Source organism: Pinus tabuliformis, chromosome 2_2 (assembly GCF_031772625.1).
Source record: "Pinus tabuliformis cultivar Carrire ecotype Pingquan chromosome 2_2, CPIR1, whole genome shotgun sequence".
NCBI classification, from domain to species: domain Eukaryota; kingdom Viridiplantae; phylum Streptophyta; class Pinopsida; order Pinales; family Pinaceae; genus Pinus; species Pinus tabuliformis.
In genome coordinates this window covers 1,031,782,824-1,031,803,712 of record NC_142300.1, presented here as the reverse complement: position 1 = coordinate 1,031,803,712, position 20,889 = coordinate 1,031,782,824, and positions in this window count along the sequence as shown.

Here is a 20,889-nt window from a genome sequence, read left to right as displayed (position 1 = left end):
TTTTTGAAGATGATGATAAAATTAATAGGTTTTTACAAGTCATTGATGAATTTTCTTAAATGCACATTGACCAAGAAAACAAAACCATTGAAGAATGCAACTAGTCCAAGCTAAAGGACGAGATTTGTCAGGATAACATTGTTCAGCTACCTAGTAACCATATACCCAAAGGATTGGTGCCCCTAGAGAAGCTGTTTGATCATAATGATGTACCTTATAAGCCTGCCAAAGAAGAAAATGAGTCTACAGTTCATAGACATAATGTAGGGAGTCTAGCCCATCTAAAGTACATAAATTTGTCCACTCACTTGTCTGCTACCCAAAGTTCTGAGTATTGCACCCTGACGAAACAATTTACTGATATTTTTTCTTGGGAGTACAATGATATTAAGACCTATGACACAAACATCATTCAACATAAGATTCCATTGGAAAAGAACACCATCCCTTTTAAGAAGAAATTAAGACCTATCAGCCCTCTCTTATTTCCTTTGATTGAAAAAGAAATCAAGAAGCTGTTGGATGCCAAGATCATAGTTCCCCTAAGGTATTCAAAGTGGATAGCTAACCTTGTGGTAGTGAGAAAGAAGAATGGAGAAATCATGCTTTGTGTTGACTTCAGGAATCTAAACAAATGCTCTAAAAAAGACAACTACCCCTTGCCTAAGATGGAACACGTGCTGCAAAAAGTTTCAGGGGTTAGAGTCATGTCTTTATTAGATGCATTTTCAGGTTACAATCAAATTGCTATATGCCCAACAGATCAGGAAAAGACTGCCTTCACTACTCCTCGGGGCACTTTCATGTACTCCAAGATGCCTCTTGGATTGATGAATGCTGGGGCTACTTTTCAGAGGGCCATGGACATAGCCTTTGTGGGAGAAAAGGACAAGTTTGTCCTTATTTACCTTGATGACATAACAGTCTTTTCTAGTAGTCACAAGGACCATTTGTAGCATTTGAAGAAGGTGTTTCTAAAGTGCAGATAGTTTGGAATTTCTATGAACCCAAAGAAGTCAGTTTTCTCTAGAAGAAGGAAAACTTTTGGGACATATTGTTTCTGATGAAGGTGTGAAGATAGATCCAGCAAGGGTTCAAGCAATTCAAACATTGTCCATCCCAAGGTCAAAAAGAGATATTCAATCTTTCCTTGGTAAGATTAACTTTGTAAGGAGTTTCATTCCAAATTTTGCAGAGCTAGTGAAGCATATCACCTCCATGCTGAAGAAAGGATCATAAATAAAATGGATAGGTGCTGCAAGAAACTCTTTTGAAGCCATCAAACAAGTTATCATGGAAGCTCCCACTCTAATCAGCCCAAATTACACCAAGGAGTTTTATATCTTCTCTTTTGTCTCTTATGATACAGTTGCAACAATTCTATTGCAGAAAAATGATGAAGGTGTAGAGCACCTTGTGGCCTTTTTCAGCAAAACTCTGAGGTATGCTGAACTAAGGTATGACCTTATTGAAAAACAAGCTTATGCTCTCATAAAATATTTTAAGGCATTCAAAATTTATATTCTACATTCCAAAGTGGTTGCGTATGTACCTTCAGCCTCAGTAAAATATGTCCCAACTCAGCCAGATATTGATGGAAAGACAGCTAAATGGATTGAAAATTTCATAGAGTTCAACATAGAGGTGAAGCCCACCAAGCTTGTCAAAGGCTAGGGCTTGTCTAAGCTTATGGCTGAGGAAAATTGCAGTTTGATAGACATCAATTGCATGGGTTCAAGTTCAGGTGGTGAGCAGACAAAGGAAGCAACATAAGAGCAAGAGAAGAATTAGTCTTTGGCTGAAAATCTAGCCTCCTGTGAATGGTATTACAGTGTAGTTCATTTTTTGCAGAAGCTAGAAGTCCCTCCAGGGCTTAGCTCAAGTCAAGCCTGGGCCGTTAAGCTCAGATCAACCAAATTCTGCATTAATAAAAACATGCTTTATTGGAGAGACCCATCAGGGATCCTCTTGAGATGTCTAGACAAAGGACAATCTGTGGAAGTCATGCACTAGTTCCATTCTAGCATCTGTGGAGGGCATCATTATTGGAAAACCACAACTCACAAGATCCTGAGAGCTAGGTATTATTGGCCTACTCTATTCTCTGATGTGTTTTCTTTTGTGAGGTCTTGTGACAAATGCCAGAGGTTTGCAGGAATACAATAGCTAAAATATCTGCCTTTGAAGCTAGTACACACCAATGGTCCCTTCCAGTAGTGGGGTTTGGAGTTTATAGGTGAGACCAATCCACATTCCAGTGGCCAGCACAAATGAATCTTGGTAGCCACTGATTATTTTACCAAATGGATTGAGGCCATACCCACTAAAAATGCTAATCATCAGGTTGTCATAAGGTTGCCCAACCAAACTAGTCACTGATAATGCAACAACTTTCAGGGCAAAGGAATTGGTGGACATGTGTAAATCCATGGGCATTCAATTGGTGCATTTTACCTCATATTATCCTCAAGGAAATGGCCTAGCAAAATCATCTAACAAGAGTCTTGTAAGGATAATAAAAAAACTGTTGGAGGAAAACAAAAAGAGGTGGGATTCCAAGTTGAAGTTTGCACTGTGGGATGACAAAGTTACCAACAAGAAGTCCATAGGAAATTCTCCATTTAAGCTGGTGTATGGTGCTGATGCTGTTTTTCCTATCTAGCTGATTCTCCCTGTGGCCAAGTTCTTACAAGAAGATCATGACAAAGAGAATGACATGGCGAGGAGAATGAGTAACTTGGTTGATTTATAGAAAATCAGAGAACAACTGGTTGAGAAGTCAAGAATTCATCAGAAGAAGATCAAAGAAGCTTTTGATAAAAAGGCAAAAATGGACAGTTTTTAGGTTGGTGACTGGGTTTTCAAATGGGATGCATTGAAGGAAAAGAAGGGCAACCATGGTAAGTTTGATGCCTTATGGACAGGACTGTTTTTCATTGCTCAAATTTAGATGAACAATAATTTCATTCTGCACAATTTGGAGGGGGAAGGTGTTTTTGATGGCCCAGTCAATAGGTGGTTTTTGAAACTTTACTTCATATGAGGATTTAAGGCCTTAATATTGTAATAGGGTTTTCAGTCTTTATTTTTATGCAAATAAACTCCATGCCCAATGGAACACTAAGCGATAATTTTGTTTTGGTTGTTACTGGAAAAGCAATGGTCTGCAGTCCTTGAAACCTCACAGGAAGGCTTTCATCCACAGAAGGAGCCAGTGTTAGCCCTGAGGTGCAGCGCTGATATTTTGAAGGCTAAAGGAAGGAAATGGTTTGTTTTTCTATCCTAGAGAGGTTCACACACGATCCATCACCCCACTTTTCCCACTCATCCACTCCCATTCTCGTTCACTCATGTCCTAACCCAACTCACACATCATAACAAAACTCACTTTCGCCTTGGCCCTACGTGAATTAACCAATTGTTTCACTGAAAACCTTACCTTTCCACACATATGCACCCCTTTACACATTTCTTGAGGTCATCCCGTACCTTCATGTCCCCTGCTGTCGATCTTTCCACTGATAGGACAGTTCGTACTTCACCCGACCGATGTTACATTCTCGATCAATAATCATTGTTAGATTGCTTCCACCAGATCTAACGACTATCTCACATATCGATTGGGCAACAAGCGAGAGGGAGAACCACTTGACAAAAGTGGTTTCCTCTCTCTCCTCCGCTGCTACGTGGTGCCCGATGAATGGAATCAAGCGGGCTCTGACCTTTACCGCTTACCACCTGATGATCGCCCGATAGAAACCATTTTTGCTTGGGTAAAACCACTCTCGGGCGTTATCTTTCGAGTGCCTCCTCTGCCAGATAGCCGTTCGATATACTCATCTGAGATCTGACGGCTCAGACTTATTTCGCTCCTGCCACGAGTTCAGGTCTCCAATGATTGATCTCCTCCGTCCATCTCTCCCGATCCAATGACCTTCTTTCATGATCACCTCAGTTCACCTTCCGCTGCTCGACCAACATCCTGATCGTCGATCCATCCATCCAACGGCCCACATGCCTCCGTACCCTACTTCCCATCAGTCACCCGAGGAGGAAATTTGTTGGCTCTGTCAGTGTTTTTGACAGTCGAAAATTTGAACTGAAATAACATAATACATGACTGAAAGGGGAAAAAACAATAGCACGATGCAGCTAAACCAACATAAATGGTCATGGAACATAGCTTGCACGAGAAAACCACCTGACAACACAACGAAATTACTAGAATTTGATTACCGTGTTTGTTAGAAATAGAGCCCTCTGAGATCATGTTTGTCTAGTTATGGCATCAAGTAGTTTGAAGACAAAGCGGATAGATTAAGACATCTCGAACCTCAGAGAGCGCGAGAGCATTGTAAAAAGCCTATAAATAGCTGAAAGTTAGAAAAAACAAGGGTTCAACTTTTGGAGACTGTAGATACTCTTTTCCTCCCAGCGTCTCATCTTCATTCCAGTAATACAAGCTTCTTTTTCTGTTACATGTTCAATTGCCATCTTCTCCTCTATTCTAAGCTTGCACTTGAATAGGTTATTCATTTTTTCTTCTGTGTCTAATGCCAGATAACTGTCATCTTATCTCTGCATTGATAAATTAGAATTTCAAGCTTCATTTACTTTCTGTAGCTATCCATTCATATGTGTTTATGTATGTATCTGATGGTACAGTCAGGATTCTCCACCTTTTTATTGAATCTATAAACTATTGAGCATTAGTGGTCTAAAGCCTTGTCAAGCTGAGGGTGTTCATGCATGTCTTGAGTGAAATAGAGTTGAAATAGTCATCTGACTTGATCCAAACCCTAATCAATTCCAATAGTTCAAAGAACGATATTAAAGATTTATAATTATGTTATCACTCCAAGAAACTCTCCTAGGTTGTAGCTCAGAGATGCCTCGTAACAAGCCCCATATGGTATGTGAGCCCAAATGTCATCATGTGTATTTTACTCTTGGTTGTTCAGATGAAGAGAGGTTAGCATGAAATCAAGACAATGCATATGATTGGGAAATTAACAGATTTAATGTCGAGAAGAGTGTTTATGGATAGATATGGGGATTTCGAAAGCCCCATCATTATCGTTAACATTAATAATATCCCCATATCTAGTACATTAATAGATTTACGGGAAGCCATAAATGTTATGACAAAAGAAACCATAGAGAAACTCAAAGTACCTAGTCTTCAACCAACTCCCACCATCCTTCAACTGATTGATAGGTCTACCATAAAACCAGAAGGAATGGTGGATGATATTTTCATTTTCATAGATTTAGGGGAATACCTAGCTGACTTCATGATTATTCAGCCTAAAGCTAAACTTGGAGGCTACCAATTAATTCTAGGTAGACTCTGACTGACCACAACATATGCCTATATCAACTGTAGGTTTGGGGATATGACTATTTCCCACGAAAATTCCATGAACATGCTTACTCTTTATCCTCCCGCTAAATCTTCCCTAGACCATGAAAACTCTCTTTGGTTTGAAGATAGTTATGAAGAATATAGCTGACCTCTCTTGACCCTTGACTAAGCTTCAAATTTTAAATAAAATACTGGGGATGATCTAATTTGTACCTTTATATCACATCCCTACATTGACTACAATTCACCAATCAATCAATTTTTAGGGAAAAAAATCCCAGGAAACATGTTCACCCACTAAAATAGCACAACAATTGGATACTATAGCTCCACCCCATAATGTTATATAAAATCAAGTCAAGGATGTTGAAATTTTTCTTGAAAAAACTTTGAATATTAATGCCCATTTGGAGCCCTCATAGAAAAAACAACTTATAGAAATGCTCAAGAAAAATAATAGTGCTTTTTCTTGGGATTACACTGAATGAAGGGAATTTCTCCCAATATATGTAATCATTATATTTATATGAAGGAATATTCCTGACCCATTAGACAAACCCAAAGGAGGATGATCCAAAATTGATGGACACAATTAAGGAGGAATTGCAAATGTTGTTGAATGAAAACTTTATTTACCCTATCTCTGATAAAATGTGGGTCTCTCCCCTAACTATTGTCTTTAAAAAGAATGAAAAATGGCAAGTGTGTTTCGATTATTATGAAGTAAATAAGGATACTTTAAAATATTATACTCCCTTGCATTTCATTGATCAAGTCTTTGACACCCTAACAAGAAATACATTATTTTATTTTTCTTGATGGATTCAATGACTACGATTAGATCCAAGTAGCCCCTAGGGATCAATAAAATACAAAATGTACTTTTCCATGAGGAACTTATGCATACCGAGTAATTCCATTTGGGTTATGTAATTCTCCAAAAAATTTCCAACAACCATTCTCGAGATATTTTCTAACTTGACCAATGACTGTCAAATATGGATGATTTTACCATATACGAAGAAACTTTTGAAGAGTCATTGAATAATATAGAAAATGTAATGATTCAATTTGAAGAGACAAAACTTTCTCTTAGTGACATAAAATTTCAAATGCTTCTCATTGTAGAAATTGTGTTAGGACACCATATTTCCCTCGAAGGGATTAGTGTGGATCCTGCTAAAATAGAAGTAATTCTCAAGCTATTAAGCCCAACTACACAAAAAGGTGTCTACAACTTTCTAGGATATGAATGTTACTATCGAAGGTTCTTAGAAAATTCTACTAATACAGCCTCCCAACTATTCCATCTCTTAATGAAATTTGTATACTTCTATTGGATTGATCAATTTTAGCTGGCGCTTGATACCCTTAAAGAAAAATTATCCATTTCTCCTGTCTTGCAAGGTCCCAATTGGTCCTTTCCTTTTCACATTCATATTAATGCTTCATGTACGACCTTTGGGGTTGTATTAGGACAAAAGGAATAAAAAAACCCTATGTCATTTATTATGTCAGTAAGAACTTAGCATTTGCCAAATTAAACTACATTGTAACTAAAAAACAATTCCTTGTTGTGGTTCACACCATAAATAAATTTCATCATTACATTATTGGATGTCTTGTATTTGTACACACTGATCTCTCTGCCATTCAATATATTATGAACAAACTCATTACTTATGGTAGAGTGACCATGTGGCTTCTTTTGCAAGAATTTGACATTACTATCCTTAACATGTTGGGAAAAGAAAACATTGTCGCTAATTTCTTATCATGACCCTAACAAAGATGAATATAGTTCTATAGAAGATGTCTTTCCAGATGAACATTTGTTTGATTTGTCTACTAATGCACCATGGTTTGTAGATATCACTATTTTTTTAGTTGCAAGGAAACTCCCACAACATTTTTTTCCCATAGAATGATATACAGTTGTCAGAGATAGTGATATTTACTCTTGGATTTGGAGGTACTTATTCTAAATTGGGCCCGGTGATGTGATCAAGCGATGTGTTTAGGAAGATGAATTTCATGATATTATGAAGGCATGTTATGACGAGCCTTGTGGGGTGAACTTTGCTAACAAAAGAGTTGTAAGAAAAGTCTTGCGACAATGAATCATATTATTGGCCAACTATCTTCAGGGATGAAAATAAATATGTCAGAAGATGCAATGAATGTCAAAGATTGTGGAAACAAACACAATCCAACAAAATTCCACTGCAATTGCAAATTGTGTGAGAGCCTTTTGAAAGGTAGGGTTTCAACTTTGTAGGGATGATTAAAACTCCATCAAAACAAAAGGCATACATCTTGTATGTATCGACTATGTAAATAAGCGGGTTGAGGCTAAGGCCCCACTTAAGGTGACAAAACAAGAAGTGGAAAATTTCTTGTATGAAGAAATATCTTTTCATTTTGGTGTCCCACAGGAAATTGTTACAGACCAAGGGATTCAATATACTTCCCAACTCATCTAATCTATTACTGAGAACTTCAAAATTAAGCACCATATGTCCACTCTGTATCACCCTCAAGAAAATGGACAATTAGAAGTTATTAACAAGGTTCTAGAGACTATCTTGACCAAGATAGCACAAAAACATCATAAGGATTGGGTTGAGAAAATTCCAAAGGTCTTGTGAGCCTACCAAGTCACTTGGAAAAATGCCATTGCTTTTACTCCTTATGGGTTCGTATATGGGAGGTATGTCGTCCTCCCTATCGGGTTTGAAATAAAAAAACTAAAGAAAACTTTGCAAGTGGGAATGGACCTCTCTAAAGCTCAACATCATTGTTTTGATAAACTTAATGAGCTCGATGAAATTTGCCAAGATGCCATATAACAAACAACTATTATCCAACAACAATGAGCAAAGTGGAATGAATAATTTATCAAGAAGAATAAATTTAAAGAGATATATTGGGCTCTCTTGTTTGAATTGAGATACAAGTATTTTAAAGGAAAATTTTATATTCGATGGTTAGGTGTTTATGAAATTGAAATTGTCTTTGATAATGGGTTCATAAAGCTTCACACCATTAATGAAGGACTAACACCATTGATGTATAACGAGCATCCGTAAATGTTATATCAAAAGCCTAAGTCCAAAGAAGATTTCTACAAGATTTATTAAAGCAATCACACCAACAATTCATAGAAACGACGGATGATCCAACCCCTTCTATGACCTCTTAATTTTCAGTGTGTGAAAAAAAGAAGGAGAGAAAGATCTCGTAGTAAAAACCTAGTTTTTTAGGTGCTACCAACACTTAAATGATGTTAGAAAACCAGGTACTTGCTAATATCACTAACACAAAATAATTCCAACTGTGAAAACCTTTCAAGACATAGTTGGATAGACTTATGCTAGAAAATTGTTGATCCATATGGTAGAGTTCGAAAAAAAAATAAAAGTGAGAAAAGAGAAAAAATAGATAATTTTTCTTTCTCAGTATGAAATTTATAATGCTATGTGATCCAAACACGTCATTAGTCTCACAGGTTATGATTTTTCAGGAATGTTAAGGATAATGATAGTACCTTTAAGACTATCTCAAGTAGACCACATGGGAAAAACAAATGAATGACACAACTATGAATTATGTTCCTCTCACCATGGGTTAGGTACTCTTTAAACATTTCTTTAGTTTCTTTTTTAAAACATTTTTAGGAAACTAGTGATATGTTAAGAATATCATGAGCTTTCTTATCCTAGTTACCCACTATATCCCACTTAACCTCTATAATTCCTTTTCAAAATCCTCTTCCCCTCATCCTTTATGATTAATCTAAGGGCCATTGGATGGTTTATAATGTTATACCTTATGTCGTGACTATTATATGATGATGATCATGTGCCATTTATAATCACCAAATAACAAATCACCATATAATGAAATGATTCCCCATTATCCCATTTTGTAGTATATATACTGTTTTTATAGCCCATGTCATATTTTGCAGCACAAAATGATAATTTGCAGTACCACTCCATGTGATTGGGTGGTACTATCGTTTAGCAAATCATACGATGGCACGAAAAACAATGTGCATCAACTTGAAGTCATTTCATAGCCCAACTGACTAGGCCATAATTTTGGAGAATTTATGGAAATGAATTGAGATGGTCTCCATACTGGTTGAGCCAAAGAGGTGGTGTGATAAAAAAGAACCACCATTGGAACAAGAAACATAGAGTACATGAAGGTGAGCAAAGGAGATTACTTAGGTTGATGTAGTGAATAATTTTTGATAGAGGGAGGAAAAAATTACATAGAGAGCCATGGGAGGGGCGATGGTCTGAAACAAAAAATATGGTGTAGAGGCTATTTGTGCAAACTGAATGTTCTAGGATGTCTTCTTTAGAGAAAACTGGATTACATTTCTTGAGAGGTTCCAAGGGCATGATGCCTAAATAGCCTTGGAATTTTCCAACAAATTTAAAAAACCAGGACCTTGGTACCCCAACTCATAATTGTCGTGAGTGAAGGAACCATCAAGATGAAAACCAAGCTTCCACATAATGGTGAAAGGTGGTATACAAATCATAAGATCTCCATTGAAAGTTGGTGCTCCTTTCTTGAAGAGCACTCACCACTTCCTAACTTGAAACAAAGGATTTAATGAGACACATTGCAATATTTATGGAGGGATGTCATTTATTTTGTTCAAAGATTCATCACTAGCAAGGGGCACTTTATCAAAGTTTATCACTACCACATATGAATCCTCTTGCATTTGGCTGGGATAAAGGCTATGAATATGTCCCACTATCTTGTAAAGATTCTGACAAAAATGGCCATAATAGTTCGTAAAGGAAAAAACCCTAAGATTGCAATATTTCACTAGGTCCTGATCAAAATTATTGTCATTAATGAGTTAAAGCAACTTGGAATTCCTTGGGGTCCATTTTCACAAAAAGTAAGGACTAAGCCCCGGGTGACAGTCTTTCCAGTAACTAAAATTAACTTCCAAGGGAGGAAAGGGGTCTGCCACAAAAAAATCCCCAACATCGATATCATATAAAAGCTTCACGAAAGGACAAAGGCAATGAGATTGCATATGAGTATGTAGATATTACTTGTGATGATTGGTTTGAATCGATGGAGAAGGCGCTGCTAAATTTTTAGAAGCTTACCCTCCATTTAAATATTCAACTACAAAATTCAATATTGGGACATCGGATGGCAAGCCCAAGAAGTAAAAGAATAGAGGTAAACCTATTATGCCTCAACCTTTTAATTTTTGTAGCCAATAATATCAAAATTTAAAAAAAAACAAACATCTCTTGTTTCCGTACCAAAATTTGAGAGCCCAATTGCAAAAGGTGAAACCTAGGTTTCATAATTTAAATACCCTCATTGAAGCCACTGACAAAAATAAGGGCTTGGAAGTTTAGGGAAGAAAAATATTCATAATAATTCACTACTAAGGCACAACACCTCAATAACATCTTCGATGGCTTGTATTAAATACCTATGCCTTTCTTCAACTCAAGTAGGACATTCCCTAATGGAAAAAAAAGACATATTGTTTGATGTTGGAATTATTGACAAAGAAACACATTGCGAAGTCATTGAGAAAATGAGGAAGTGATGCTTCACCATGTATTTAGCTAAGGAGGAAAAATGGGGAATTGAAATACGAAAATGGAAAGAAAAGCCTACAAAAAAGGAAAATGTTGAGAAAATTGCATGTGAAGTAGGTTGGCAAGTTGTCACCTATCGGGTACCCTCCAAGGCGATACCTAATATTTCTACATGAGCATTGGGTGAATTTTGAATTCAAGCAATTTTTGGTAGGTCAACCTTATTTGGTAAATTATCCATAAGAATTTATGGATCTTTACTTTAATTCTGAGAATGCAAATCAAAACATTTTCTATTAACTCTATCTTTTTAATTCATCTTGACAAAAAATTAATAGTGGAACCCCTTTGCTTATGTGGGGTATGTACAACTTTGAGCCCCAAAGTTCTACATATCCATCTTGATATAGTGGAATAAATGCACAAAATTATTTGAAAAATGGAAACTGTGGTGAAATTGGTAGTGAGGGAAGAATATTCGTTGACTGGGCTTGTCCAAGAAGGTATTCACAGGCTTAGGACAAACCTAGGAGGTGCTATCACTACTAAGCATAACTAGAGGTATGTAGTTATAAATTTTTGATATATTGTCATCACTGAGTCATTTAAGGCCCTTATAATTGCACATGATATTTAGGATGGATTAACCGAATTTGTCCAGGAGAGGCACCCACTTGGGTACCCCTATTTTAACTTGGATCTTAATTGAGCCTCCTTCTATGCCAAATCTGTATGGAGATGGGGCCATATGGATTGATCTGCGATTCCACTTTCCCCTCATCGAGTGTCCCACCATATTTTACCATGCAGCCATTCAATGGGATGAATAGGAAGAAATGACACACTGGTAGGAGTTAAAACAATTTATGGGTTATTATTATGCAGGGGATTTGGTCATCCATCGTATGCCTAGAGTGACATAAATGCCAAGATTGCAAAGCAAGAAGATGTTGTTGCATGAGGACATGCGACAAGATTAGTAGGAGGAGATGATAAGTTCAAAATTGTGACTTTTCTATGAAACTACTCTGCTTTATTTTTTTTCAAACCACCCCTTTCCCACCTTAAATTAACATAACATTGTACATATGTTCTAGGTAGCTCAAGGTATGAATCACTTATTAAATAGCATCTTATTATCATTTCTAGAGTATAACTAAGGCTAACTCAAATGATTAGAAAACTATAGCCATTTATTACTAGGTGTCATGTGATCAACCGTGTGGTGGCAACTTAAGGATGGAACATGTGTCATTTGTGCTCAATTTTCTACAACAAAGTATAATAGGACTGATCTTCTAATCTAATTTAATTACTTTCCAATGATTTGCAGTCAAATTATCTTCTATCATTAAGAGTTTATACATAGAAAATCTCAACAATAATGCAATGGTAACAGTAAGGTCATAAAGAGACAACCAAGCACCAAAAGACAATAAATTTAACTTGGGAAAGCCCAACCTTGGGAAAAACCCAACAAACTTTTCTTTTTAGGAAATTATTTTCCTTAACACTAGTTACAATATTCCAAAATATTTTAGGGATCCATGACAAAAAATCAGATGAAAGAAACCAATCAAACTTGGTTAAATACCAACTAGTAATGGCTAGTCAAACCTTAAAAAATCACCAAAAGTCAATGATGGTCAATGGCCTGAATTTCAGCTTGAGGTCAAATTTGTACCTGTGGTCAACTGTGGTCAAAGTGATTCAGGTATGAGGTCAAATTCCAAGATTCCTATGGTAAAAAAACCTCTTTTCCATAGTCAAATTTAGTGAAAAATATCAGTCAAAGGTAACTTAATTCTCAGTGAAACAGAGCTGATAAAATTTGTTCAAGGGAGTAGGTCAATAATGGTCAACATCAACTTCAAAACTTGGTCAAAATTCAACTCTACTTCTCCTTCCTTTGCACGTGTGGGTCAGATTAGATAATGTGTTTTTTTGCTCAAATTGGTCAAGGCGAATGCGACTCTCATGTATTTATATTGGTCAAAGTGGAGTGACTTTTGACCAAAAATCACACCCCTTCGTCTTGTGGGGTCAAATTGTCACTTGGGGCCTACATCAAGTCCAAAATAAATAATTTCAAATTTTAATTCTTCATGAATTTATTTGGTTAACTTAGGAGACCCTTTTGGCATGCGGGAATACCTCCCGATGCTACACAAAAATCAACGCTCCCTCTTAGTGAGGGTGGTATCCTCTTGCAACTAATTTCCCCTTAGCTGGAAATTCTACTTCTTAAGAAATGTTCATGATATTTTCATGTTGATGCATGTCTATAGATAACTCCATCTTGGAGTGGGAAATGTAACTCCTCCTATATCTAGGGTTGGCCAAAGTTCTTTATAGCTTCTTAGGAAAATCATATCAATCTCCTCTGGTCATGAATTAGCCCAGACATCTAAATTTTTCTAGCTTCTAGAGAAAATTTTCTTTTGGACCATTCACCTTTCCAGTCTAGGTCCTTTATGATCTATCCAATTGCTTCTGGATTCAAAGGTGAACTTCATATATTTCTATCGACATAGCCAAATCTTGATGGATTCTAAGGAGAAGATATATCCAATTGATATTTTCCCTTTGACATTCACCTCTGGTCTACCTAGCCAATTTCGTCTGGATTCAAATATGAATTTATTAATATCCCTTTGGTCATAGTCTTTTATGAACCAACCAAATTCCTTTATGGCTTCAAGAGATGGTTAGCCCAATCCTTCAAAGACTTCATCATTTTCTTTCAATGAGGGATACTTTCAACATCAAACTAAGCCCGAATTTGTCCACAATCGACTCATTTTTGTATATGTACTAGAGCTCTATTTCTACTCTTTACATCATGTCTAGGATGAAGTGACCTAGTCATGTCCTTCTAGATTTTGAAGCCTCATTTCTTTATGAAAATATTTACTTCACCTCATGAGACATATCTGAGATCAATTGTATAACATATGCTTTGCTGTTATCCACAGTGTATGCCTTAAATCAACCATAAAAGTGGTTTAGGGTGTTTACTACAAAGAAAATATTTGGCTTGGTGTTAACTAAGTACATCACAAATCCAATAAACTACCTATACATTGTGGGATTCACCAAATATGAATCTCCAATTCCAATAAATAGTGTATATGTTAGAATCCTTCATTTCCAAGGCCAAACTACCTCTATCATGAAAAAAATCTTCTTGCTACGATTGCTCCCTCTATCATGCAAGCAAGTCCTTCCGCTATAGCTTCTCCCTCTTACTAGGAGAACCATCTTGTCACAATCTTTCCTTTGTTTTTCCTAATGCTGCTAGAATCATTGTCTTGGAAGCCTTCATGATGTACCTGTAAACCTAATTTAGGAGGCATGAAAGAAACAATTATAACCAAGCAAAAAATACAAAGACAAGAGGTTGGCCAAGGAAAAAATAACAAGAATTAAGGGAGAAAGATATGAAGTACTTATCTTTTGATTAAGAAGGAAATTTCTAAGGTTTGTAGGGAATTTTCAACTCCCTCTTGATCCTTGCTTCCTTGTAGAAATCAATGAAGTTCATATGCAATCTTGTCATCCTCAACATTAGGTGGTAATGATGCTTTCCTTCCTTGCATGATCTATAAGGGTTAGGGTTTTTTCATTCTTATACAAGTAGGTGAAGGAGCCTTTCTCATGATTTCCCTTTGGCTTTGGAGTAAGTTCCCTGGTGGACAAATAAGAGAGATGTACTTAGTCAAATTAATAACTTCCCTTTGGTCCAAATTCCAAGTAATCAAGTTAACCATATCTAACATGGACAATAAACAATGATTTCAATCCATGGAAAAAGTAGGCTTATGCTTGTCATCATATCCATACTTGAAAAATGTTTTCGTCCATATAGTAGGCTTTCTCATATAAGTCATATCCTTCTTTAAACCTCTTGAATCTTCTCATATACACACACCTTTTATGTCTAATTCTCATGAAATTGTTCATCTTTCTTTCTTAAATATTCAACAAATACCTTTACATTGTCATGCCTGTTATAGACATTTTTGTGCCTTATAGCATTGAGCATGAAATGTCCATAATCTAAGGGATCCAAAGTCCCTAAACATGTTGTTCCTACCCCTAGAGGAACAAGGCTAACAAACCACAGCAATTCACAGAAGTTCTCCACCTGAAACTGCTCAAAAACAAGTCAATTCAGGATCATTTCAGTGGCTACACTAGCTGTTTGCGCTGAATGTCAAACCCAACACTGGCTACCCGCGTTGAATGTCAACTGGAACACTGGCTACCTGCGCTGAATGAGAGTGGACAAGTGGCAGGCTCATTTCTCAAGGTGTCAAAACCCAGGAAGCTTTCAAAATGACACTTGCCTCAGGGAATTCGACTGTCGATGAGTAAGAGGTTCCAAATCTCCAAGTGGAAGCAAGAACCTCCAAGTGGACTCAAGAACTGACAGAGGGAGAGGACACTAGTCAGATCTCAAGTTGACTCATCCTCTCTCCAAACATCTATATATGGATCTCTCCTCCATGATATCTAGAGGCTGGAATTTTGTTATTGCAAAGAATTGCTGTTGGTTTGAGATTGGAATCAGTGGGTGCTTAATGCTTTGAAAGGGGTGAAGATAGGAATTCCATTTGCTGGGAAGGAGATGCTGGATTGGAGCCCTCTGGGTTGTATCTCTTCCTGAACCTTGTTATTCATCAATAAAGCTATCTTGGTTTCTCCTATATGCTGATGTATTTTTGATGTATGAATGTATTAGTGTATTTGGTTTATTTCTGATCCTAAACTAGTTATGAATGTGAATATTTGTCTTTGTGTAGTGTTCTTCTCTTGTCGCAAGTAGCTATTCTCTTGTGATCTTGCAGGAACCCTTTGAAGCTGGACAAGCAAGAAGGCAAGTAGCTGTGAACACCCAAAGAGAAGAGAGACCGGATCGAGGGACAAACGGAAGACACCGGTAAGTCTATTGATCTCTCTTCTTTCACATTTCATAAAGGAAGAAACTAGAATAGCTGTACTCGTTTGTTGCTAAGGCACTGTCACACCTTAGGTGGATAGGATCGTCCTGCATAGGCATTTTTCCCCACAACAAATTGGCGACTCCACTGGGGAGATCTGTTTAGTCATTTTATTTGTGTTTATATCATTGTTTGCATCATAGACTTGACAACAACAATCGAACTGCATCTTTCCCAGATGCAAAGTAGACAGTTGCTGCTTTGATCCAATTGCTGGACTTGTCTATGATCTGAACAATGGATTCACAAATGATTTGATGATCCTTGTGATAGATCTTAGTAGCCCTTCAAAGCATCCCTTTGATTACACCTTGCTTGTTGCTTTTATTTGGCCTGAAATAGTTGATTAAATAGCAATCTGTGACCCAGAACCTGAGGGAAACGAGAGTTTCTCCTTCAGCACAGACCCAGTGAAGGGATTCTGCATTTCAACGCAGGTCCCGTGAAGGTTACCTGCGCTGAATGTCAAAACCACTGTGTTGAGGTTGCGCTGAACCAGTTTTGCCTTGTGCAGCTGGGGTTCTCTGCTCTGTTTTGCCTTGTTTTGATCTCTGATTTTTGCAGCCTGTAACCAGCATAGGTACCAGTCTGATAACTCCTTTTCTCTGCTTAGATTCCGCCTCCTTTTGTACAAAAAGACTGTGAGTGTTTTTATGTGTTTGTGGCGTCATTTACAGTTTTCCTTTGCATGAGTGAAATAGTCATCCTGTAGCCCTTGATTCAGATCTATTGATTGTGATCTTAGAAGAGAGTTCATTGGCTGTTTGCAGATTGATTATACATTTACTCTTGCTTATTGGTTTGAGTTTGTCTCTTTTAAGTGTCAAAACAAGTCTTCATTTCGAAAATCGTTAAGTGTTGTAATCTCTTCTATCTTCTCTGATTTCGAAAAAGTAAACTTGTTTGTATTGATCATTTAAAAGCAAATTCAAAGTTGTACAAAAAGCTTTCTTTGTAGGCATCAATACTAAGAAAGCGGAAAACAAACACCTGCATTGTGCATTTGCATTTGATAGTTTTCATGTTGGATTTAGGAAAAGTGCATTAGAGTGTGCTGATTGCTCTTTGAGAAAAGATGGTGTCTTTCTTTTCCCTTAGTAGCTAGGATTTTCAAAGTTGAAAAGATATAAAGCTTGCTTATCATCTTTAGACTGCATTTAGGAATTTGTATCATACATCTCGTGGTGAACCTTGAAAGGCAAACTTCTAAAAATATCAACCTAAAATAAATTGAATGAACTTAACAACGCTTTGCAACATAACACACAACATAGAGGTCTAGGCTAGAGACGTGTTCTGACGTCGTTAAGCCTGGTGACTGTCGATCTCGTGGATGGTGGGTGATTCCTCCTCAGGGACGATAGCACTAGTACGGATTGTGCTCCCACGTACCGTCGCGTATATATTGGGAGACCCCTATAGGCATAAAACCTTTATCCTTAGGAAGCCGTGTCGGCCGCCCTACTGATCGCAATGCACTGAACACAGCATTCAGGAAGATCGACCGCCCGTACCCTAAAAAGTATTCTGCGGTTTTGCGAAAAGTTTGGCACACCCTCTGCCTAGAACTCCAGAGCAGTTCCTTTTGGCCTTTTTCAGACTCTATAACGGAAAAAGTCCATCCGAGCATTTGTCACTTCGAGCTCGTTAAAACATCGAAGGAGACTAGAGTCATCTTTAGCTTTTTCTCGACTCTTTAAAATTGAAAAAGCAAGTTCTGTCTAAAGCGTCGTTAAAATTTATTTTAAACGGAACAATCACCCTTTAATTCCTACGTTGATCTTTAGGTTGAAAAAATGGAGCACACCAGCCAAGGAATTCCCCTTGGTGGAAATCCTAGTCCCTTCTCCTCTTGGGGAGATGTTGGTGCGCCCCATATGGCCACATTGTCGCTTCCAGGACTGACAATTGGCCTGCCGGTCTGGCTCTTTTCAACCAATGTCATTCAGAACACCGCCATTCCTGAACGAGTCAACAGTTAGATCAGACCAGAGTTGCTAACCAGCCTTCTACATCATCTAACTCTTCCTCTCCTCCTTCCTCTTCGCTTGACGGAACTGGTAAAACAAAAAAACAGGTTCCTAAGGAGAAGAAGGAAAAGAAGAAGAAAGAGAAGAAGAAGGAGGAGCCAAAGGCAACTGGGGGCAAACAAGTGTCGTCTGACAAAAATCCACACACAACACTAACTAGACCTAAATCGCCATGTGTCATATGCAAGGGAGACCATTTCCACAGAGATTGTCCTTGTATTCCTCGAATACTAAGGGACTGGTCTCCCCGTTTGCACAATTCGGTAGCATCAACCTCTGATAGCCATGTTGACTGCTCACCGTCGACTAGTGAAAGTGAAGTCCCAGGACAGAGAGGGAAATCTAGATTTCCCTGCAAACTATGTGAAGGCGATCACGCCATCCACCGTTGTCCCTTCTTAGACGAGGCTAAAAGAGTTCTAGAAGATCGCCCGATTTTACGAGCGCAACTTCCTCCTAGATATCAAAAACTCCTGCCAAGTCCTTCACTAGTTGAGAACCCGGCTGGCCCGCCCAGGTGGTCAGCCGAAGCACCTATCATTGAAGATGAACCGTCTGGATCCATGCCTGACGAAAGTCAAAAGGTTGATACGTCACTTGACCCGGTTTTGCCTTCAGAGGCTCTATCTTCGAATGATACCATCACAGAGGAGAATAAAGACGACACCGTCCAAATTCTCTTCATCAACACTGACTCTGATGAACAAGGGGGCAATGCCCCCATTCCTTTATCGCAGGAAGGAAGTTCATCGGAGCGATATCCGGCCGTCTATTCGGTCCCACCACCAAGCAACCTGGTTGTGTCCTTTGATTGGAACCAACTAGGCAGACCCCGGTTGCCAGCGAGCATACCATTCAGAATTATCGTTCAAATATACAGAATGGTGATGGCTGGCACTATCATTGGTGAGGGGGCATCTGTGAGTATCCTTTCCTCTATTTCTTGGAAAGCGCTTGGTTCGCCAGCGCTTTTACCTGAAATGAGAAATCTATCAGGTTTTGATAAAGGAACCAGTCGACCTTTAGGGATCCTCCCCAATGTGCCCATAACATTGAAAGGGAAGACCGTTCAAATGAACGTGATGGTCGTTCAAGGACCCTTGGATTATAACCTACTCCTTGGATGAGACTATATATATTGCATGGGAGCTATAGTCTCCTCACTCTTTAGAGTAATGTGTTTTCCGCATAAAGGAAGAGTGGTCAAGCTCGTGGACCAATTTTCATTTCCCGGATCACACGTTGCAAATGTACCATCCCTAAATGGTCTATTCAAGCAAGAAGTGTCTCAACCCATGGTCCGTCCTCCTGATGAGCGTGAGTAATCCAGGAGGATATGACTGGAACCCAGGGAGCATGCATCCTGGTCTGCTTCGGCAGGGAAACTTTGGGTATAGAGTAGGTTTCCGCGGGAGAATATGACTAGTCTATACCCCGTTCGTCTAGGAAGAGGGTTATTCTAGAATAAGATTCTTTTGTCAAAGTTATGTGAGTTGGCGGGCTATGTCGCTCACCTTTGTCTACTTCGGTAGACATTGCCGAGGAAGTGTTTTGTTTGAAAGATTAACAAGACAATCTTTGGGTAACCTGAAAGAGGTAAGCCTCTCTCTTTAAAACAATTGTTTTGAAGGAAAAGAAGTAGAGGTAACTTTGAAATCGTACTTTATACCTGGGGGCATGCAAACCCTTTTGGAGTGCAAGCAAAGAGCGGTTATTTATCTGGTTTTTGGGTTAGCCGTTTCCTAACTTGCATAAAGAAAGGGTGCGGGGCAAAGCTTTGTGAGATGAAGCTCCATAAAAAAATAGAATCTCAATGAGACACTCTTATCATATGACTGGGTATTCGAGCAATTTTAGCACAAAGTTCATGCTCGTTAAAAAATAAACGCAAGATCCGAGCATTTTTAGCTCGGACTTCATGCTCGTTAAAAAATAAACATAAGAAATGAGCAAGTGTTTCCACCAGTGTTTAAGCTCATTTTAAAATAAAAAGTGAACCTATCTCGGTAAATAACCACTGTGAATGTAATATCATCAGCCATTAAAGCCTTGGTCGTGTTTGCACCGCCACCTCCACTTTTCCATTGGCCGATCGTTCACCTCCATATGATTGTTTACCCATTTTGAGGAACAGCTGCGAAGAGTGATTTCACCTAGCCATCCTTGTGACACTGCCGTGATTGGAAAATTCCAACCTGTACCTGGAATCAGCTGCTAACCCTGTTTATCAATCGTTCCTCAAAAGACGAGTCTTCTTTAAGCTCTTTTCAACTGACTCGTAAAATATGAAAAGATTGTCGAGTCCTTGGCCTTCCAACTCGTTAAAGGGACATGAAGAACTATCCCTCCTCTAGATTTTAATCTTTTTTGGACCTGAGGGATTATTGCACAAAAAGATCGAGCGCTTGTTTTGTTCGGCTCATTAAAACTATCGAAAACTCATCCCTTCTGTATTGTTTTATACTTTTTCGGACTTAAGGGATTAGATGACGAAAAAGGAATTTTGGAGTTAACTTTATGTACCTTTTCAGACTCTCTAAAAATGAAAAGGACCGAGTTATCCTTGTCGTTAGACTCGTTAAAATCATTAAGTAGCGACAAACTTGTCTTTAGACGAGAACAAGTTTCACTATCGCTAGGCTCGTTAAAACATAGCGATAGGCTTGCTCGAAGGGCAGGTTATAGAACAAGCATATGTTATCCTCCTCAAGCTTGACAAAAATAAAGAGGTACTGGTCAGCAATGACTGGGGAAAAATTGGGAGAAACTAAAGAAAACTTTGATGGTAGCAAGTCGCTCTTGAACATGACACTTTTCCTCCGTACCACAATCAGGTTGGGTTGTTTCATTCATCGGTCACACCCATGGTCTCGCCATACCATCCATATTTGGGGTAA